This window comes from Stegostoma tigrinum, chromosome 3 (genome assembly GCF_030684315.1).
Source record: "Stegostoma tigrinum isolate sSteTig4 chromosome 3, sSteTig4.hap1, whole genome shotgun sequence".
Classification (NCBI taxonomy): Eukaryota; Metazoa; Chordata; class Chondrichthyes; order Orectolobiformes; family Stegostomatidae; genus Stegostoma; species Stegostoma tigrinum.
Genome location: NC_081356.1, coordinates 65269107 through 65293741, shown reverse-complemented (window position 1 = coordinate 65293741; position 24635 = coordinate 65269107). Strand labels below are relative to the sequence as shown.

Sequence of the window (24635 nt, the reverse complement as noted above, 5' to 3'; positions counted from 1 at the left end):
TCATATCAAGTAATGGAATAAAATCATAACAGAAAACACATGCATGCCAGAACGAAGGGTAAAATGTAAAACTGAACTCAAGATGAATAATTCACACATTTGGATTTTAATGTTGAATTCTTATGCTAATGTTGTATTTCTTACCCAAGAACATTCAGCTAACCTATTATCTTACAATTGTATATAGCCTAGAGAAACAATGCTGCCCCGAGGGTTACGATCCAAGTCTCAAATTAGTTTTCCTTTGGCTGTTGTTTAGTAAATAATCTTTTGTCACATACTCACAAGTGTCTAATTAAAGGTAAAACCACTGTGGTACATGACCAGAATGAGAAACTGAATGAAGTGCATAAATTTAATGAAATAACAAATAAAGAGCAGCATTTAGAATTAAAGTACATCTGAAATACCACTGAACTTTCACAAAGAAACCACTTCAATCCAGTCCACTAGGGGGAGCTAAAACATAGGTAATTATTTTTCTAATGCACAATTCATTATTTCGATTTGGTTTAAAGTTTATGTGAAATAACACCCTGAACTGTTGTTTGTAAACCATTCAATTTCTGAGCAAGTTCACTGGGTGCAGCAAGGGGACAAGGGCATCAACTCAGATTGGTTACAGTTCTGCCCACGTTGATTGAGTCCATCAGGGTTCACTTAGGGTGGAACTTCCATTCATGAAAACATGGCTCATGACAGTGGAGGAGCTGAAATTATTGGGGGAATGCAGGCAGGAAATTCATATGCCAGGAATTTCTACAAAACCTCTTACCAGTGAGTGGTGGAAGTGGAGCCTGTATGAACTACATTACAAAACTGAAACTATGAGGTAGATTGATCTGTTGCTAAAGAGGGTTTACAAAGAATCAGTGTTAGTGCCTACAGCTGTCACTCTGGGAATGTAATAGAGCCACATTCCAAACAGCAATCAACTTAAAGGTTTCTGTAGTATGATTTAATCAATATCAATATGATAATGAGGTCACTCACCCTACCCTGAATACTTCAAAAAGATGACGAACAAGAACTAGGAGAGATCTACGCACATTTTTGGGCCCAACACCTCGTGCTGTGTTGAACTGCCACCAAAATAACCTTCATAAACATCAGAGTTTTGTAAACGAATTAAGAAACCAGCCTGGAAAAAGTGCAAAAGTATTCAAGGGAATCGTTAACAAAGTAGGTCACAAATACACCCAAGTTATAAGTCCTTGGACATATCTGGGTACTAGCTATTATATTGACAACTTTCCATTATGATCTCTTTTCTATTCAATGTGTTTTTTCTTTAAAAACGAAGGATATTATATAGTAGTTTGTGTTTTGAAAATTGCTGAGAAAAGAATAGTTTCATTTCTCATGAGCCACCTCTTTCCAGTGGATAAATTATTGTAATGTATTGGAACATGGTGATATAATGCAGTTAATTACCTTTTTCTTCCCTGACGTTTTTAGCTAAGTTGACCTGATTTTGATACACAGACTTAGAGGTGATATAAAACTGAACTTGTTTTTGCTTTCCAAGAAGTTTTCTTTAAAAAAATGTGGTAAATATATCCCAGCAGTAACCGCACACAAACACCTGAGCCTCTTCCAATGACAATGTTGACAACATATACGTTTCCTCCCTTTGACTTGTGTATTTGTGTTAATATCCCCACATCTGGATCAGAAAGTCTAAGTTCAAGTCCCATGTGCAGTGAGGCACATCGTACCATATCCAATCAGGTTGATATTTTAAAATATAAAACTTACTCCCTCTGCCAAGCATGGTGGTTACTGTTAGGATCATCTGCACCTCCTCAGGGAATTGACAACATGCATCTTTAACGATATAGGAACGTTGTCAATTATATATCTCAACAAATATGATGTCTTAGTCGTATGCCTTATTGACGAGTCTGAAAAAGCAGTAATAGAAATAATTCAGGTCCCAGTTAACATTGTCCTACCTTTCTAATTTAAAAAAAAATCCACATAATGTTTCACCAGTCCTCACGTGATAAGTACTTTTATATCTAAGAGAAGTAAGAGGGAACAGAAGCCAGCTTATGTAACCTCTTCTCAATGGAAGTCTTTTGGTCTGGGTGAATCTGCATTGCAACTTCCAAGGTCAATGTGACGTTCTCATCTTTTATATAAAGGGGACTGGAATACAAAGTCAGCACTAAATTCACCTTTTCAGTTGCTTTGTGTAACTGTTTATTGGCTTTAAATGATACATTCTCGAATTCCCAAACCTCATTGACTCTGTAGCCCTATCATTTATCCTTCCCAGGTCCAAAGTGGAAGACATGCACTTGCCCACATGCAGTTGGCAATAGGAGCTCACTTCCTCTTGCACTGGGTCTTTGCAACTTGCTGCTGTATTATCCAGAAACTTGAATACAGAAGGTAACCAGTACACCAACGATACAATGACTTCATGCAATGTAGTTATTTTTAAACTGTAGAGTTACATTTAAGAATTACCTTAAGAAATGAGACAGCACACATTCACTAATGTTGAATAAAACTTATTTTTAATCATTCAGGTCTAAACAATTTGAACATAACATGTTTAGTTCAGCAGCTAATTTTATTGCTATTTACCGTCAATGATAGTTATTGCCAATAGCTATAGCCCTTCACATCAAGCTGCATTTGCCTGAATACATCAACAAGGAGCCCAAGCAAAACTGAACTCAAAGGGATTCGGGGCAATACTCTGCTGGTTGGAGTTGCACCCAAAAAGGAAGGTGGTTGCAGTTATTGAAATTCTATCATCTCAGTTCGAGGGCTAGGGGAGTTCCTCAGAACAGAAATTTCACAAACACCATCAGCTCCGTTATTGATCATCTTCCCTCCATTTTAAGGTTAGAAGCAGAGATGTTCACTGATGAATGAACAATGTTCAACACCATTCACCTGACCGTAGATAGTGAAGCAGTCTGTGTCCAAATGCAGCAAGGCCTGCACAATATCCAGCTTTGAGCTGAACAGTGGAAAGTAACATTTGCACCATGATAGTGACAACTTCAACAAGTGCCAGCCTGCCCCAGTGACACTCAATGTTTTTATCATCATTGGATCCCCAACTATTATCCTGGAGGCTACCAGTGCCTGGAAACTGAACTGACAGGCCATTTTAATGATGTGATTACAAGAGCAAGTCAGAGTCTAGGAAACATACAGTCAATAACTCACTCCCTGTTTCTTCAATGAGAACCTATTAGTTCCACGGCAAAAAAAGAGAACTTAAAGGAGCACTCACCACTTATTTACATAGCTGTAGCTTCAACAACTTCCAGTAAGCTTGATGGGAAGCAGGACAAAGCATCCCTCTTATCCACAGCTTTAACATTATCTTCTCTTCATAATGAAAACATAATGGCAGTAGTGTACATGATTTACAAGACGCTCTGCAGTATCTCACCCAGGCTCCTCCGAAAGCACCTTCCATACCCATATTCTCCACAACAAGGTCCACAGCTGCGTGGGAACCTGAAAACTCCAAGCCATGTGCCATTCTAGCTTGGTCATACATCATTGTTCCTTTACAGTCACTGGGTAAAAATCCTGAACCACTCTCTTTCACAGCACTGATGGATTATCCTTAGGGGCCATGGCAGCATTGGCTCAATAAAGTTGTTCAACATCATCTTCTCACACGCGATTAGTGATGGGCAATAAATGCTCACCTATCCAATGATGCCCATACCCAATGAAAGAATTTTTAAAGATTCCAACTGGTCCCCACAGTCACAAAAAACCTATTTTACAAACAGTACCTAATGATGATGTCCTATTTCACCAGTTTGGACCTAAATTTAATACAACCAGATTATCATCTTGTACCTGCCCTCATCACATTTCATTGATAACAGGATAAGGATAAATAGATAGAGTGCTTGAACAAATCTCATTTGTGCAATAACTTGAATCAAACAATATTCAACACAAACATTTCAAAATAAATTAGAAGTTTAGCTTACTAATAATCCCACTTTAATCACAAACCTTCAGCGAAAGAAACAAAGAAACAGTAGCACCAAGAAAACTTTTTTTAAATGTGTTCCCACTAAAATTACAGCAAAATATTGGGAGAACAGTTAATATGAATTCACTACCAAATAGGTAATTGGAATTCACCACCAAAGCCTTTCCCACCTCCACAATGAGCGATTAAGAAATCTGAGCATCCAATAAATTCAGAGTGTGCTTGTCAAGGAGTCACTCAAAGCTAGCTTGCAGGTACAGCAAGCAAATAAGAAGGCATTCATTTCCAGGCGATTTGAGTACAAATGTCTTGCTGCAGTTGTATAGGGCTAAGCTAAGGAGGTTCACCAGATTGATTCCTTAATCCCTGGCATAGCAGCATTATCTCATGAGGAGAGATTGAGGTAACAGGATCTGTATCACAGAATCACTCCTGCGCAGAAAAAGGCCATTCAGCCCATTGTGTTGGCACTCATCCTCTGAAAAGCATCCCTCCCCAAACCCACATTATCCACTTGTATACCATGGCTTATCCACCTAACCTGCACATACCTGGACCTGGGGGGGGAGCCGGAACACCCAGCTGAAACCCACACAGACACTGGGAGAATGAGCAAAGTTCACACAGTCACCCGAGGCTGGAATTGCACCTGGGTCCCCGGTGCTGTGAGGTAGCACTGCTAACCACCATACTGCCATCTACATTCTGTATTCCCCAGAGTTTTGAGGGGCAACAGGTGATCCCTTTGAAACTTATATAAATTCTGCCTGGGCATGACAGGGTGATGCATAGAATGTTTCCCCTAGCTGGTGTCACTAGATCCAATGGCATAAACTCAGGATAAATGGGAAATGCCATTTAAGTCTGAGATGAGAAATTTCTTCACTCAAAAGATAATTAATCCTTGAAATTTGGCATTTCAAATAGATGTGGAAGGTCAATTATTGAGCAGTTTCAAGACAGAAATCAACAAGTTTCTGGAGATTAGTGACAATAACGAATATGGAGAGGGTGTGTGAGAAAATGCCATTGAGACAATTAGCCACAAGTTAGAGAGATGGGGCAGGCAGCATGAATTGATTCACCTGCACCTTCTCCTACATTCATAGACCATTTTCAATGTTATCCATGTTTTGTCATCAGTATAATTAAACCATTTTTTCTTTCCTTCCCAACTGTAACAAAGTCAATCCTGTAAATCGCCTTAGAGCTATATGTTAAGTCCTGCAGTCAGTTTCATCATTCTTTCCTAGCAGTATATCCAAAGTTCTAATTGCTTTAAAATTCCTGCCAATCTTTTAAGTAGTTTTTAAATTCGATCACCACCTCCACTTTTGCCTACATAACTGACTTTTAGTAACTAATAACCCAGTTGATTTCAGGCTGCAATTTTATTGTTGCTCTAAAATTTTGTGCATTTTCTTTAGTGCGTCAGTCAAGGAAGATCTGAGCAATATCCATTGCAGATATGCACATGTCATTTACACAAAATATCAGTTCAAATTCTCAGATTAAAAAAGTCTGAATTTAAATACGTGCTGATTTTTGGAATAAGAAATTTCACTTGCTAATTAAAGAGGGTGGAAGATGCAGCTACATCTTTATCCTTTTTTTTAAAATCAGCGAATGTATTTCCTTTGTTCTTTCATATTTTAGGCAGTTACATTTTTATGTAAAGAGCATTCCTTTAAGAACTAATGGTGTAACAATTTTTCATCAAAAGATTTTACACATGCATCAGAAAACCCCAGTTCACTGTTCATTGTACTCATAAATATTTTATAGTCTTTGTTATGACTCATCTCAGTGGTGACTGTAGGCTCAGTTTTGCTGTACAGTTCATCAACTTCCCAGCATGCTGTATAATGAATGTTTCACTTACACTGCTAATTGCCAAAACAATGGTTCCTTCAACCTTTCACCTTTATGTTTCACAACATTATCCCCAATTGCTGGTTTGGTTGCACTTCAAATTTCAACTAGGAACATATTAAATATATAAGCAACGTTATTGTATTTAATGCTGGTTACCTTTAAATAAACCATTTAAAGACAAATTGCCATCAAATTTACTGAAACTTTACTACGTATAGAATTACATCACAATAAGCAACACCTTGAAAGTTGAAAACAGAAAGCTGTTGTGTGTACTGCCAGATGATGGGTAAAATATAACATAAAGGAAGATTGATACAATGCAGTAATTCAACTGAGCAGATTTTTGGCATAAAACCATAAAACGTATCTACTCAGGAACTGACAACACAGTGTGGAGCTGGAGGAACACAGCAGGCCAGGCAGCAGGGGAGCAGGAAAGTTGATGTTTCAGGACAGGACCCTTCAAGAATGGGGAGGGGGGAAGGAAGCTGGGAAATAAATAGAATGGCGAGAGGTGGGGGTGGGGAAGGTAGTTGGGAAGGTGATAGGGGGGTGCAGGTAGGGAATGGTGGGGATGGGTGTGGCAGATCGGTGGAAAACAAGATGGACAAGTTGTCTCAGGTCAAGGAGACAGGGACGAGAGGGAGGGTTGGACATGGGATGAGGCCGGGGTGAGGAGATTTTACAACTTGAGTTCCATGTTTAGGCCATTGGGCTGTGGGTGGAATATGGGGTGTTGCTCCTCCAGTTTGCGCGTGGTGTCATTGTGGCACTGGAGGCGGCCCAGGATGGAACTCCAGTTCAGTAGCACTGGACACTGCCCATAGATCAAGAGACTTGGGATCAAGTCCTTTCTGCTCCAGATGCGAGTAATAATATCTCTGAACATGCTATTTAGAAAAATAGATTTAAAAAGATGATAATAATTTTGAACTAATCACCACCAAAAATCTCTGCCAGACCATTGCTTCACATTACAACGAGTGTGAGCTTTATTTTGCAAAGTAGCAATTTTCCTTGTAGTTTGGAAGTGCAGCATGTTGCAGCAACCCTGTTTGGATTCGCAAAGCGGCACAATGTGCATTTCACCCACCCAACTCCCCACATTGGTTTCAGGGATGTTGGTTCAAAGGATGTACCGAGCCAAAGCTTTCACTTTCTTATACAGCAGGGAAAATAAGCAAATATTTCTTTTAAACTACTTTTTCTTTTATTGCAGAAAAGCATTGATACTGCTGACTCCAGACAGATGTAAGCTGACAGAAACAGGATTCACTTCTTCTTTTACAGTTCATTCAGTGGTTATGGGTGCTGCTAGCAAGCCCAGAAATTATTGCCTGTCGTTAGACGTGCTTAACAGACTGGCAGGCTTAACCATTTCAGACAGCAATTAACACTAAGAACCATTGTTAAAAGTCTAAAGGCACATGTGGACTAGATTGCATAATGACAGGAGATTGCTTCCCCTAAAGGGGGGGAAAAAAGTGAATCAGGTGGGATTTTATGACAAGCAGATAATTAAATGGGCACAATTACTAAGCCTTGTCTTTTATTCCAGATTCGTATATTCATGGCTTTTTCATTTCCACAGTGAGATTTCAAATTTGACTTCCAATCATTCGTCTCAGCCACTGGATTACTTTAGTCTCGTAGCAGGAGCACGAAGCTGCCATTCCTTTACTGAGATTTAAAAGGAACACTTCAATTGCTGCACAGCACACAGGAATTAACAGATCCATCACTTTCCCAAGAACAAGTGTAACTTAGGAAAAAAGCCACACCTGCAGATGTCTAAATATTGTGGCTTTCATAATTGGCGTAGAGTACAAAATCCAGAAAGGGAAGCGTCAGAAACAAAAAGTACTTGGGGAAAGAAAAGGGATTTGCAATGATTGACAAGTGAGTGCTTTCAACTTCAATTGCTTGTGCCACATGTCAGAGAACAAATATAACAAAGCAGCTCAAAAATTGTATCATGTTTTGACCATACTTTTATAATGGCAAATGAATTGTAAAAGAATAAATTGGAGCAGAGGCTGTAAATCTGGTGCTTCCAATAGTAGTAACAATTTCTTGCTTATTTCACTATTTTGAACCAAAATAGAATGCCATTGAGCAGCACATGCATGCCTTTGTCAAGAATAATTGGCTTTCTTTGAGTTAACTAAAGGTTGCACATTTTGATTCATTACTGTAGTTTGTCAGTAACCTACCTGCTTCATCCTGTTCACCACTTTCTCCAGCTGGCATGAGAACTGCATCCAGGTAGGAAGCAGCCATCAAATAGCCATTATTGGTTAAACTGGAGTGAGGACGTGCAGGGGGTGCCAACTGTCTAAAATCATACAACCAGGCGAGTTGGAGGTGTGAACAACACTTGCAAATATTCAAAGGCTGCCCCTACATCCAACACCTATCAGTGGGGGCTGCAAAATACTGTGGATTCAGCCACCCACTTGATTGTTGCAGCAGCATCTGTTTCTCACTTGTAAATGAATATCCCAAAGATAGACCAGAATTGAAGGGAGGGAAGAACTCAGGATTATCAGTCAGCAGAAAAATGATATGAAGTACATTTCTGGAGTTTCAGACTGACAAGTGCCTGGGTCCTGACAGACATCATCCTAGGATTTTAGGGCCGGAGACAGGGCTATTGAGATGATTTATGGATTAGTTTTAATTTTCTAATGGTCCCTTGATTTGGGTACACTTACATTAAATTGAAGATAGTGGACATAACTCCTTCATTCAAAAAGGGAGACAGAAAGCATGAAACTGTTGGCCAGTTAGGTTCTTCTCAGCCATTATTAGACTCATGAATGTACTCTCTAGCCTTAAATAATGTCGATCTCTACTTAACACCTGTCCTGCGCAATGTAACCTGTATGCCTCTAAGTTTTTTTTAAACAACCTTTGACCTGTGCATCCTTGCTTACTTGTGATCTGCACTACTCACAAACAAAGCTTTTCACTGTACTCTAGTACATATGAAAATCAAACATCTATCAAAGGCAACATGTTAGAAGTTAATATTGAATATTAATATAGGAGGGCACTTGAATAAGTTCATGCTAATCAGACAGAGACAACATTGGTCAAACAGGGTTTACCTTGTGCAAGACAATCTCTTTAAGGAAGTAGCATTCATAAATGCTACTAGTAAATGTACTGTACTCAGATTTACAGAAGGCATTTGATAATGTGCCACATCAAAGATTATTGTGGAAAATAAAATTTCATTGTGTGGTGGATAGTTATTGGCTTGGATAAAAGATTGAATGGCAAACACGAAGCAGTGAGTAGGAATAACTGAGTCTTTTTGAGGCTTGCATTACATAATGAGTGGTGTGCCACAAGGATCAATACTGGGACATTAACTGTTCAAAATTTAAACCAATAAATTAGATGAAGGGATGGAAGGTATGGTTGCTAAATACACTGGACACTAAGTATGTAGGAAAGTAATTTGTAAATAGGACATAAGGAATCGACAGCACGACATAAAATCAAAAACAGAGAGATAACTGGACAAACTCAGCAGGTCTTGCAGCACCTGTGAAGAGAAAGCAGCATTAATGTTGAATCCAGTGACTCTTCTATAGAACTGATATAAATTGGTTAGGTAAGTGGGCAATGCCAGGAAAATGGAGTTAAACAGGGGAAAATGAGAAATTGTCCATTTTGGCTGGAAAGCTAAAAAACTGCTAAGAGAACTGTGAAATGTTGAGGAATCTGGGTGCTGTAATGCAAGAATCACAAAGGATTAGTACAGAGACACAGCAAGTAAATGGGAAAACTCAAAATTTATCATCGAGGGAATTGACTACAAAACTAGGGAAGTTATGATTCCATTACATAAGCTTCTGATGAAACCCATGTCTGTATTACTGTTCATAGTACTGATCACCTTATTTAAGGAATAGTCTCATGCATTGAAGACAGTTTGGATAAGGTTCACCAAACTAATGTTTAGAATTGGTAGTCATACAAGCAAAAGTTACACAGGCAAGGCCCGTATCAAGAACAGTCAGACACAATATCATTGAAAGATAAGATGATCCTGAGTATTTTCACCAAGTAGATGTGGACAGGATGTAGCAAGGGGTCAGTGTTTATTAGTGATGAGTTGCCTATTTAAGCAGAGATGAGATTTTTACACTCGGAGTCAAAAGTCTTTGAATTTCTCTTCCTCAAAAAGTGGTTGGAGCAGAGTCCTTAAATTTTTAAGGCAGCAAAAGGTAGATTCTTCTTAATTAAAGGGGCTGAGAGGTTACCAACACAAGCAGATACACAAATCTGAACTAACAATCAGATCAGCCACAATCGGACTGAATAGAGGAGCAAGTTCAAAGGGCTAAAAGGCCTACTCCTCATCTGTAATAGTTGCAGGAAACAGCACATCCTTCCTAGCCCTCACTAAACCCCAATGACCTCCAAACAAGCAACCTGAGAGCCAAAAGATAATCTTCCTCTTTGCAATTTTATATACAATTTGTAATTTCTCTCCTACGTTACCTTACTGACTGATCTCAGCTTCCCTGGGTTTGATGGCCTCAACTTATGAGTAGTTGCTAGGACATTAGATCATGCATGTGGATGACATACCAGCAGACATGCCATGTTAATAGGGAACCCAAATCTTCACCTAAATGACACCCATCCATTAAAATCAGTAAGGTTTACATGTGACTAAATGTAACATTCCTGACTTTGATCATTACCAGAGACAAACTCATTGTTCTATAACCAACAGCTGCTTTTGCATGTCATTTAAAGGTGCACAAAATCACAGTGGTGCTGCACAATGATGTCCTCAGGACAGGAAAGCATAAAGTCAGTGGCACGACACATCATGGATGGCATGCTGGCTCAGTGGTTAGCACTGCTGCCTCACAGCACCAGGGACCCAAGTTCGATTCTATCCTTGGGCAACTGTCTGTGTGGAGTTTGTACATTCTCCTCATGTCTGCGTGGGTTTGCTCCGGTTACCTCCCACAGTCCGAAGATGTGCAGGCTAGTTGGATTGGCCATGATAACTTATCCACAGTGCTCAGATATGTGCAGATTAGGTGGATTATATTGTTGGGCTGAAGGGCCTGTTTCTACACTGTAGGGATTCTATTTTAAAAAAACTATGCCAAACGGATGAACGCTCATACTTGCAATACATTTACATGCCATGAATAGGTCATCGTTTCTAATTAAGACCTATCCTTCAAATAAATTTATCATAAGGACCTCATAGTACCAGGTCAGAATCGTTTAAAGATGATGTGGTAGGACTTGAATCCATGTGCCGAGAGCATGGGTTTCCCGAGCTTCCAGATTACTAGCCCAGAGTCATTACCAGCATGCCACTGCCTCTCCTAGTTTGTGACCAAGGTGAACAGTTATCCACAGTGAACACTCTTACAAGACAGCAAAATGTTGAAAGATTGTTGTTCAGGAAAAAGCAGCTGTAGGAAAGGGGAGGGTTTAGAATCCTGGGTATTGTGGTCTTATAAGGGGTTGAGATTGAGCAGGTCCAGAAGGAATTGAAAGATGATGAACGGCCTCAACTATATGGTTTGTGCTATCAGTGATGAGGTCCTGACAGTCAAACGAGGGGCTATGGTGAAAGAGAAAACAGGGAAAGTCAAAAAGAAAGTTGTGGTCAGGGTCAGGTATTCAATAGTCTGACAGGGTGGCTCACAGCAGCAGATAAAAGGAACATGGAGGATACTAGGAGATTAAGAGTCCGAGTCTATCCAGAAGTTTAAGTTTCAGAAAGTCCATTAGATGGTCGCAAGCTTGGGTACAGTGACAGAGATGGCATTTGAACAGAAATGATCATATGATCTGAGGTAATGGTGGGGGAGAAGAGGCTAAATGGTAACAGTGGGGAGAGGAAATATTATGTTGGAAGGGTCAAATGTAGGGGGATAAAAGGTGAGGCATACAGGAGAAGGGTTGATGGTACAAGAACAGGTCTGTCACATACAACACCCTATGTATGCTTCATCACTGCAAATAGGAACAAGAGTACGCCGCTCAGCTCATTGGGTCTGTTCCACCATTGGTATGGTCTTGGCTGATTAAACACTGGTACTTTTTAGCCATCCTATCAATGTAACCCTGTATGCCACTGGTGATCAGAAATCTATTAACCAGTGGTAGAAAATTCCACAGGCTCACAGCTCTGAGTAAAATAATTCCTTTTTTCTCAGACCTAAGTGGCATCCCCTTATTTTTAAACGACAACCATGGTTCTAAGCTTCCCAAACACAGGAAACATCTTACCTGCACCTATCCCATCCTTCCTTTGAAGTACATTGTAGGTTTCAATGAGATCACCTCTCATCTCCAGAGTACAGGCTCAGTTTGCTCAATTTCTCTTCATAGGACTGTCTCGCCATCCCTGGAACAAGTCTAGTGTCTTAGTCAAACAGATTCTCAGAATGTACTGTTGGCATTACTCTGTATGCAAACCAGCCATCCACCCAATTGGGCTAACCAATTGTTCAAAAATGGGATTAGAATAGACAGGTTGGTGTGGATCCAATGGATCAAAGGTTCTCTTTCTACGCTGTAAAATATTATGACTCTAGACTATATAAATTTATGACAAGTACTAACCTGTTAATAGTAGTCATAATGGGGTTGAACGGTCTAAGTAGGTTTAGCACGAATTTTTTGCTCTTGTAATCTATACCTCAATTTATGGAGGCTGTCAAAAAAGTACAGATTTAAATATAGTCTACTTGATGACCACAGCTTTGCCAGCACACAACTTTGCTGTTCATATTGTGTAAACAGTTCCGTTTTAATGAACGTGAGCTTACGCCAAAATAATTTTTCTTCTTTAGGGTTCTTGAGATTTTCTTGAGGCCTACTACTAATTTTCAGGGGCAACGGTTTCATTCTCACTAGCTCCTTATATTAGATAATGCAGTCACATAGTAACAATATTTTGCGTTTACGTCCACATATGCAGTAATTGGACACTCACAGTCGCAGAAAGTTAAAATAATTTCTCAGTATCAATCAAACTTGCTGCTCACAGAATCATTAGTTAGTTTTTCATCAGCAAATGTGGTAGGTGAACAGCCTCTCCAGCATGACAGAATTCTGAACGGAGCAGAAGTTTCTCACTGGCTCAGGGTCTGAAGTACAGGGATGAACTTGCCGTGACTGGTCACATAAGCGACTGCCCTGTCCATTCCTGAGTCTGCTTGAAGTATGGACCCAGTAATTATCACTGTAGCACTCCCCTTTCCTGGGCCCTGCATGTCAGTGCATGCCCACTTCTCTTGAATTAATTAAGGAACATTTTGAGATGCCCCTCTGAAATGGGGAGTGCCATGTTAATGCAACTTCTTTCTCCGGCCTTGTTAAACAATTCAGGAATAATTTATCTAATTGATTTCCTCCATCCACCATGTCAACGCACTCTCTGAAAACTTTCAGCATGTGACAAACATGGCATTTTACAGTTTGATTCAATGTCGACTCTCCTTCTTCAAACTGTATTTCAAATGCATTCCAAATTTGATCTTTCAAAATTGTTGCAAAAGAATTTTCCTACAAATGTGACTGGCATGTACTTGCATATCAGCATCTTCTTTTATGGATGAGGTAAAGTAAAGCCAAATAGTCTGTTAAAACCAGAGACTGAAAGAATCAAGATTAAGTAAGATTTTGCATGTGCAACTTATGCTATGTGAATGCCACAGTGGCGTACATCAAGAACAACTCACCACTGGCATGGGCAAAACAAAATAACGTTGACTTTTAGCAAAAAAATCCAATAAAAGTGAGAATAAAACTCATCAATTACACACTCCTGAGCAAAAGGCAAAAATGTGAATCAACACCAGAATTCCTGATTTAAGTTACATATTAAGCTGAATTGGCACCGTGTTGCTGTGCCAATGTAAAGAGAGTTTTGGGGACAGCAGAAAGCCTGCACAGGATCCTGAAATTTACTCAGCAGCAATTTGACACTGAAAGCAATTCAATGCTGAAAGCAATTCAATGTCCCTTTCCTAGGAGAACCCCAGACCTTAGAGAGCTGCTGGCCAGATAGCCATTAAATTGGATTTCTGGGTTACAAGAGGCCCAAAGCTGAGCAGACCTCCCTCCACCCTGTTACATCTCAAGCAGTTTAGCAGCAGGCAAGTAAATAGTTGGAAGGCCACCTGTGTGATTTTATATAGTGCCCTCAACTTCAAATTCACGCACACGGAAGTCTAGAAGTCAGCCAGCTATCTACTCTGCCAAAAATCTAAAAAGGAATTTTGCGAAACCTATTGGTATGAATCAAATAGCAGCCAGTGGACTAAATTGTTCACAAGCTAGTTATCCTGCCAGCAAGACAAAAGTAGAACCCTGGGCAGGATTTTCTTGTTGTGGTCAGTTAAGAGGCCACCAATACAACCTCCTATGAATTGAGGGCGATAGCCCAACTCCAAGAGCTGCCAGCCCAGTTAGAGTGCCTGCAGTACTGCAAGCTCAGCTACTGAGGTGGGCAACAGAGGATGGCATCTCTCTTTTGAATGTCTCAAAGACAATTTAAATTACTGTAATGAAGCTAGGATGGCAGATCCCGGTAATGAGGAGTCGTGCACCATTCAGCCATAACTACAGGGGCGGGGAGAGGTTTAACCCATGTGCAGGGGGTGCTCTCTGAATCCCAAAGTAACTAAGAAGAGTAACCCATTGCCTTGCTTGGAAAAGCAAGATTGAAAGACAAGAGATCTTCCAGCTGAACAGACTAAATTTCAACGACAGCTGTGAAGCAATGCTACAGCTCCAAATCAATGCATATAGCTCCCTGTTAACATAATTTGAGAAGCAGCATGACTCAGGGACATGGCTCACTTACAACAAAATGCGACAGACTTGCTTCCAGTACTACCCAGTACTTTCCTCCAAGTATTCCAAATATGAACTTTTTTGTTTTAATTCAGTCATGGGAAGTGGCTGTTGCTGGCAGGCCAGCATTTGTTGCTTGCCCCTAGCTGTCTTTAAACTGGATGGCTTGCAAGGCCATTGCAGGGAGCAGTTGAGAACCAACCACATTGCTGGAGGTCTGGTGTAACACGTGGGCTCGACCAGGTAAGGATGGCAGATTTCTTCTCCATAAGGACATTAGTAAGCCAGATGGGTTTTTTGACAACTGGCTGTGATTTCAACAGGTTCTTAATTTTTCTTTAAAAATCTAGACTTAATTCAAATTCTACCTTCTGCCATTGCTGGATTCAAACCCCAAGAACATTAGCGGAGTTTCCGGATTAATAGTCTTGCAATAATACCACTAGGCCATCGCCTGCCTGATGCAATCTATGTGTATAATATGATGTTTTTTGTTTCATTTGGGAGTTAGCATGAATATATAGAACACTTGTCCCAGGTATCCAGCTTTGCTATTAACATCCAAGGAGCCAAAGTTTTACATCAGATTATGGGTTATGCAGTAGTTCATTGTATGACCAATTGCACAAAAAACGATATTGGGGATTTAAAACAAAACCTTACAAGTTTTTTTTGCTTAAATCCTTCAGATACAGCATGCGCTGCCTGCAATAACACACCATGATGAACTGCCATAATGTATCATTCACACCTCTTCCAGCCAGAATCCCTATCCTTCCCTGATCCGAAGAAAATCTGCTGCTGTTAGCAGGTTCGAACGCATTTCAACCAAAAGTAATTGAATGGAAAATCTACATATTGCATCCATATTGAATGGATTTCTTAGTGTTTCCAATAGTGACACTTCAACATATTAGCTGTGTCTAACAGTGCACTCTTAAAAACTAATTTATACATTTTCTGTTATTTTTGTCTACCTCGAATGAACAACAATTTAAAACTGAACAAAAAAATTGTGCTTTAATAAGCAATAATAATAAAGTCAGTGCCATTCAAAACCACAGTAGTTAGCAGCTAGAATTTAAGTAGATTTTTAATCTGAGATTTCTTACCAATATTTTGTATAGAGAACTTAATTATGGAGCAAATTACATTTCAGTACCAGTTTAAATGAGTCTGGTATGACTTGAATATCCTATTGAGCAACATATTACTTTTTTGTATATAAGAAAGCATTGCATCAAAATATCAAATAACTTCCGAAGGAAGCATAGTCCCAATCAATTCATCTTTTATTTATAACTGTAATGTAATACGGTTTTCTGTATACATATTACAATGCAATCGGTTCAAATAAAAGTTTGGCTCGACAAAGGCCACCACATGCAGTTTTATCTATAAAGAATGATAAATCTGACCTCTGCCACGAGATACTCACTGTTTGATGCATTCGGTTAAAGAATGTCATTGGTTTTGCTTTCTTTTGAACAGAAGAAGAATATTAAATCTCAGCTGGTGTTACATGCCAAAAAGTCCAGAATATTCATTTCTCAGTGGTAAACCATACAGATGATTTTGTTTCCACTCCGGCTACATGCTAGGCTGGAAGATTTGATCTGGATATCAGCTACATGAGAATGAAGTTAACAGGGCAGCTACAGGGTAATCAAGTTTATGTGGAAAGCCTCGAGGTAAAATAGTGTACAAACATCAAAGTCTCAGAGCTTCTCCGGGCACTTAAATACAACTGTCATTGAGCACCTCCGCTTTGGAGATCTCTATTTCCAGAGGCCGTGTACAATCTCAATGACCTGGACGTGTCCTTTGGCGGAACCCAGCCAGCAACATAACACAGACATTGACTGCTGGTAGCAAACAAGGAATAATTGGGCACAAATCAATTTCTTTCTGAATTTTTGAACATTAATAAGTGACATTAGGGATGCCAAGGTTAAAGTACAATATTCTTGTTTTAAGTGAAACACTACCTACGTTCTCTAGCCTTGATACTGCAATGAAATGGAGGGCTACAAACTCTGAATGCCTTGAAGAAAAACCTTCCACCTTAATTTATGAAAATCCTTTCTTCTAACAACAATGCATGGGTGTGCACTTTTTATCCAAGACAGGAGTTAATCCAGTGTCAGGTATCAACTGCGCTTTTACAGCTTAAATCGAAAAGTCACAGGTTCAATACACAGTCCAGAGCATGAGCATTATTCATCACTAGCTAGTGCCAGAAATCCTTTTGCCATATCAATAATTTAAGGTTTCTCTTTACTTTTGCTGTAGCCAACTGAGAACATGGTTCAATCTGACCACAGCATTTCTCAACTTCCACAATTCAACCTTTAATTAATAATTGTTCTGTATTATTTTATATAGTGGTGGCACAAGTGTGTGCTCATGTGTGAGAGGTGGTTTCTGGCATCAGTACAAAGACCTGCCTGCTTAGCATCTCCATTGTAGATGCTTGGACAGGATCTGTAATCAGCTCCGGGGTCCAAATTTTACTCATTCCGATGGCTATTTACATATCTATAGATATAATCCCAGAGTAGTGGTATTTATGCATCACTGTTCAATGTAAATTGAGTTGTCAAAACCACCAGGCAAAGAAAAACACAATAATGTAAACGGCAGAAAACTTTCCACAGAAAATGGCAAATTTATTCAGGGATCTAGAATACAATTCTAGCTGGAAGACCATAGTAGACCCAACATCTACCGCAGGAAAACCAATGCACCTTCATTTTCACAGCACAGTAATTGCTCGAAAGGATATTAGGGATAGGGTTAAGGAAATTCACCACTGGCACTTCCATGATATACCAAAAATGCCTCTCTAGAAATTAAAGGTCAAATCCATTCCTATTTTATTTGTCTGATTACACAAAATGCCTGCGGTTATTTTCTATTTTAAACATATTTATGTAAATAAGGTATTTCCATACTTAGAACAACGCTCAGATTACAGTTACTTCTAACTTGTAGGGGGTTTAATGATGAATTCATCAGGCAAAGTATTTGTCCAAGTACCTGTGAGGTTAGTGACCACGTTCACAATCTAATTTTGAAATCTCTCCGAGATGTGATGAATTTTAATCAATCTGTTGAAAAAAGCTGATAGCTACAAAAAGGGACACCATCTGGATTTTCACAGCCAAATTATGAATGCAAAAGTTCCGCCTATCAACACTCACTGTTCTCTAAGAGTAAATCAGGCAGCAACATACATCAACAACACATATTGTTAAATTTGGAAATCAGGGTGTTCCTTTCCAAGTTGCCAACTTCTCCAGAATTCTTTTCTTCGCCAGCATCTTATACAAATGCTAGCGATCAAAATGCATGGAATGCACAAAGTTGTTGGACTAAATATTCATGAAAATTGCCAAAACAATTACGGCTTGCCTATTCTAAGTGAAGAATATAAAGACTGTGAGAAGCGCAAGTACTACCAACGGCTGACACTGTACAAGTGCAAAATCCAAAAACATGAAACAACATCATGTGGAACAGGGAGACAGAACTACAATCAATTACATTTAAGCCAGAAAATTAATCACTGATTATATCAGAATACAGGCAAATTCAGTCACATTTTATTTAAAGTTGGCCATTGTAGTAAGACAGTCTTAACATTTGCAAAATACTTTTAAAAATTAAAAGTACAGACTAACTTTTTAAACATACATAAAATAGAGAAACATTAAAATAAGCTTCAAACACTAATGTTTCTAATACTTCAGAGCAGAATCAACAGTTGCCAATGACATACAAGTAGCCTGGTCAATTGAAATGTCCTCCTGTTAATCAATTTCCACTGTGTGAAGATTAAAATGTCACTTCGTGTTGGTTTATTGTTGAATAAATAGGAAAATGCACATTCAACAATGCAAATTTCATGAGTAGCCCTGCAAGGGTTAATGAGTAGCTGATAAAATGTAAAGAAATAAATTCCTGCTGATACAACATCTGTACAACACTAGGCATGAAATAAATTACTGCAAAAAAAAAGACATCATCAAATCCCAGTGAAAGTATTAAAGCACACTCTTGACAGTATGCGAGATAAATAAAACTTCCATAACTTTTAGATAGAGAAACACATTAGTCTCACAGTCAATGGAACGCCCACAGCAGCTTATAAGCTAATGTCATGTCATTTAGCCGTCTGATGATGTTCAATTCGAAGGAAACAAATAACCTACTGATAGTAATGGCATTGCAAAAATCAGCTATGATGTGCAAAACTTTCAATTTCACATTACCTGTTCTGAGAAAATCTTACAGTGAACACATATAAGAGAAGTTCATGGCTCTGAAACAGAGTATTGTTCCCTCAAGTATATCCCACTGGGACATGTTAAGACCATTTTGTTTAAAAATGCATCCGGTTTAAATTGAGCATGCAGTCAGTGTGATGCTGGGAATTCCATATGGTGGGAATCTAATGATATAACTTTAAAGGTAAAGGAAATGCAAGTTTGTTTTTTTTTGAACAGAACCAAATTTGGCTAAATTGGAAAAAAATCCACCAAATTAGCATATAGGGAGATATTTATTTCAAACAGCATTCATTTGCTTTCTGAATGACAAAGAAAGGAACCTCTGTAATCGAGGAATAGTTTTATGAAGCAATGCATTCATACTTTTAAAGTGTAAAGGCAAAATACTAAATCCCTTAAAAGAAAGGAATACCAGTCTAAAATTTTTAACTCCTATTTTTTTTTACTAAAGAATACTTTGTACTGAATAGCAATCTAATAAGCATTATGTCAATTATAAGCAAAAATCATTTCTGAAAGAATTATTGTAGCAACAGAATATTTGAGAGTAAATATGTAGATTTGTGAATACTTGGTTTGGGTGCTGCTTTGTAAAATAAAATTACTTTTTATTCAAGATGCAATGTTGAAAAGTAAAGTTTTGTTTAAAAATTGTTACATGTTCTCACAAGGTTTGTTTAATACCTGCATTGAAACATTATTATTACTTGTAGTAGTTCCAATACCATTATATATTAATGATAATTAAACTTGCAGGGTACTTCCATCTGAAACATCTAAATAATTCCACTTTCATCTTAAAAGAATTATTTTTCATGATGTCAAATGCTACTAGAATTAGTCTCACACTGCCATAGTACACTTAAGATTAATTGGAACTGATTGATTTAGCATAAAGTGTTCACTATTACTGAGTTCATATTGTATCTGCTAACATTTATTTCCAACCACAATTAAAAAATCATAAATAAATATATACATAATGTAAATGACATCCATGAAACAAATTCATTTCAACCCATTTAAGCACATTAGTAGCACACTATGTGGCTTTAAGATTTGGGTTGAGAGAGGACCCCTTGGTGATTTATTTAATATTAATCTCTAATGGCCTCCCCTCGGCTATGCAGTACATCACTAAAGGTCCAGAGTATACAAAAATGAGTGGCTAGGTTCTTTATAGCAGGGACATGTTTTTGGCAGATTCTCAGTGACTTTTGTCAGAGATAAGAGTCACCTTATAGATACGCGTCTTTTAGTGTTCCCAAGGATGAATTACTATAATGTCCTTGTTCATTTAGGTGCACTATATTGCATCACAAAACTGGACATAATACATTATATATGAGTATTTAATGTACTGGGAGTATAAACACTTCAGTGTAAGTTGCAGATACTTCTAATTTTATAAATATTTTGTAAATGTGATTATTGAAAAAATCTCTAATTATGTTGTACAATTACTCACAATACATGTAAGTAAAACCAAGTACAAAGTCTATTATATCCCTGTAAGTTAATTTTAAAAAAACTGCCCAAGTTGACGCAATTCGCGAACAATAAGAATTATTGGCAAGGAAAATGGCATCAGAGTCAGAGACTTAGAGTACACGAGAGGCCTTTCAGCCCATCAAGGCTGCACCAACATCACATATCTTCACTAATTCTACTTTCTAGCACTTTGTCCAGAGTTTTGAATGTTATAACATTTGAAGTGATCATCCAAATATTTTTAAAAGGCTGAGGGGCTTCTGGCCTCTACTACTCTCCCAGATTCCCACCACACTCTAGGTGAAAAGCTTTTTTTCCACATAAAATCCCCAATAAATCAGCTTTTCACTGTAAAATTGTGTCCCCTCGTTACTGACCCTTCAACAAAGGGGAATAGTTGCTTCGTCTCCACCCTGTCCATGCCCCTCAATCTTATACACTACTTATTGTTAAGTAGTACTAGTCCACTTTATTTCACAATCTCAAGAACAACTTTATCCTTTGAGGCCAGGAATTACATAAAGCTAAATTGATTTTATAAAAATAAAAAGTATTGAAGGCTAAATATAAAAAAGCAATTAAATCATTGAAATAATTCCAAAAATTCAGATATGAATAATTATTTTTACTTTGTTTTACATGCATTACTTAGTTTCATGTTGCAATCTTAAAATATTATAATCAAAAATGCCTCAATTCCTCAAAATCACTGGTTTAAAGATCTTAATTCATAAAAATCTTTAAATCCTGTCATTTTTTAAATTCATTGTTACAATAGGTCAACAATAGAAAATTTCAGAAAGAAGTGAAGGCAGATGAAATGATCAAACCTTATGATTCTGTATAGCCACGTTAATGTGTGTTGGGGACTATTCCAAAAAGTGAAATTTAAGAATTTTGACAACTATGCAAATTTATCTTGTGAATTAAATTAATATTGTAAACAAATAGCAGCTCCTTTAATTTCATGGTTAGTACAGTATCTTGGACATCAATGTGTTCATGTTGGAAAAGAACCAACAGAAGAAAGACTGCAGAAGAATTATATTTTGACAGAAATATTTTGAATAACTTGACATCATGTCCTTGAACACTCTTAAATTGTTTAACTAGCGTCCTGGGATAAAACAAGTAAATTGCCACGGGATGTCAGTAATCTAAGTGTAATACAAAATAGGCATTGGATTGATATTTTCAGTTCTACACATATAGAATGGACTGTGGAACATAGAACATTACAGCGCAGTACAGGCCCTTCGGTCCTCGATGTAGCGCCAACCTGTGAAACGAATCCGAAGCCCATTTAACCTATATTATTCCATTATCATCCATACGTTTATCCAACGACCATTTAAATGCCCTTAAAGTTGGCAAGTCTACTACTGTTGCAACTACTACTATCTTGACTATTCACCCTATCCATGTCCCTCATGATTTTACAAACCTCTACTTATACAAATACAAATGTCTAAATTCAACACAATGTAATATGAATAATTTTCAAAAAAAGCAATACCTTTATTCAGTACTGGATACTTTCTTAGGACAAGAGAAGGTACAAATTAACTTTAATACTAAAAATATCTGAAAAAAAAGTGTTCTGAAACAGGAAGTCTGTGACTTTGGTTCAATTGTCATTTGCCGAGAAAGTTGTGGATTTAAGCACAACTGCAGGATTTGAACAAACAATTTCTGTTTATACCACATTTAAAAATATAAAAAGCATTTTCTGGAAGCATGTAATCCTTTTCATATTGGTTTAGGATTCATAGTAAATTATGCTTAAGGTACAAATTAAAGAAGCAATAGTTATCTCACAAAGTGTTCTAATAAAATATAACTGGAGCGAAGACTCAGTTTGACACAGGAATCAAATTGTGGTTGTTTTCCTCAGACAACTTTCAAACATAAGCTGCAGACATAGGCTATAAAACAGAACCATTAAAAAGCAAAATTACATTTTTCAAACAAAGAATTCTCATTGTGGTGTAAGTGTAGTCTCTGATTAATTTAATTATTTTGTTTTGAAACCAAATTATTTATTGCTATTGTAACTGGTAAAACAATAAAAGAAAGGTAACCTTTAATAGAATATTACTAGCAGTCAGGGAAAGTGCAAGCAGCACCGACTCCTTGCATTAAGTCAATTGTCCAGCAGTGGGAGCTTATCAGCAGAATCCAACTAGATTATGTGTGTTTTGGCCAATCTCTCAGTATCGCAACAGAATAACACATTAGTAAAGTTAAGTAGCATACCTGAAATAACACCTACTTCAAAAACCAAGTAAATATACATTGCTTTAGGTTCATTAATAGAATAGAGTCATTCTTCAAACACAGAGGGCAGTCACTTACATTGAAAACAGGCGGGTTATCAAGCAGATCATAATTTGATGAAAGGGTGAAACTAAGTGACCAATAGGACAGTAGCTCCACTATGTCAAACACAAGATAATTTTATGCAATTCCTCTTTCATAATTAACCACACCAGTGGGATAAGCAAATAATGTGTATGCTTGAAGTAACAGGCTTTATAAGACTGACCATTCCTCAAAACAAAAATCTGGCCCAAATTTTCCATTAGTTAAATAATATTTCTGCAGCTATGCTGCACTACAGGATGTGGATGGGATTTGGCCAATTCTCTGACACTGCAGACTCTTAAGGAATTTCCTGGAGAAGTGAAGACTCTGCTGGGCAATTGCCCTATACCTGGAACCGTCAAAAAGTATCCGCAAAGTTCAGATTTCGTTAAATAAATAACTACTTAGGAAAGTTGAGACCGGGATAAGATCAGTCATGATCGTGTTAAATGGCGGAGCAGGCTCAAAGGATTTATTTTCCTACTTGCAGTTCTATGAAAAGTCAGACCTTTAAAAATTTTCAGTAACTCCCTAGTAATTAACCATCAAACTGACACCCATTGTACGTTGCAAGCTTGAGTAGGGTACATGTGGATTGGGAAGGAATAAGTTAGAATTTGATGTTGGTAAATTGCCGAGGGGGGGGTTAGAATTGTGAGGGCCCTTTAAAAGATCATGTGCTTTTTCTATGCTTACAGATTTACAATGGATGTCTGTAAGCAGCAGCTTGAAAGTTTGCAAGTCCACAAACAGCACCTGAATTGACACATTTGTATCAAAATGTCATACAGTTAGCAGGCCAAGCAGCAGTTTTTAAACCAAGAAAACAAGTTTTTGATCAAACAATTTGAACCAGGCACTTAGATGCCAAAAACCTATTAAATTTAAGTATGATGATTTGAAAACAGTGAACCAATCCTATCGTTAGAAATATTGATAGGTTATCAAGGTTATAAAAGAAGGGGGCAGTTAGACAAAGACCCCAGAGCTAGTTGCCATCCACCAGGGCTAATGGCCCTTAGCACTCTCGAGAGAGAGAGAGAGAGAGGGAGAGGGAGAGGGAGGAGAGAGAAAGAGAGAAAAATCACTGGCTCTCACAGCCTCCTCTATGTTTTAGAGAAAGCACCATCTAGATAACGGTACCAACAGCACAGCTAGTTAACATTCCTGACAGAAGAATCCATGGATAAGGAAAAGAACATTCCAGAATACCTGAAGCCAACTGTAACTAGGTGGGACTTGTTTTGATTGGAACAGCACACCATTAGAATCTTGCTTTATTTGGGAATATTTACTAGTTAGAAGGGATTTATATGGTTTGTTATGACCTTAGTTAATTTGTTCACTGTTAGAGTTAGATAAATAAACTGTTGATTTTAAAGTATATGTCACGGATTTATTTTATTTAAACACTAGAAGTTGCCAAAAAGCAGTTTAGACCATTTTTCACAACCTTTTTACAGATTATAGGGTGAGCTGCTCCTCTTTGGCTGTTATGCTTTTAGTTCTGAGAGTAGGATCAACCTCTGCTTCATAACAATATCACATGCCCCAAACAGCCCTGACATGACAACCCCCATTCTTCCCAGAACCCCCAAAAACCCTGCCATTGGACCCAACTAGCCCCTCTTTCCCTGACAGCTGACATCCCCATCCCCCACCCAGATATCACCCCTACAGCACCATGCCTTCTGCACCTGACACTTGCCCCCACCATCGGATCGGTCACCCTGAACACCATGGGCCCTTACACCACTCCTTGACAGACACAATAT

At 38.2% G+C, this 24635-nt stretch overlaps 1 protein-coding gene across 2 annotated transcripts in view; it reads right to left on the bottom strand.

Annotated features, from left to right (window-relative positions):
* The window catches only part of LOC125450743 (protein prune homolog 2-like), a 362196-nt gene that overhangs the window by 218333 nt on the left and 119228 nt on the right, over positions 1 to 24635 (bottom strand). The gene's annotated exons all lie outside the window — the stretch shown is intronic.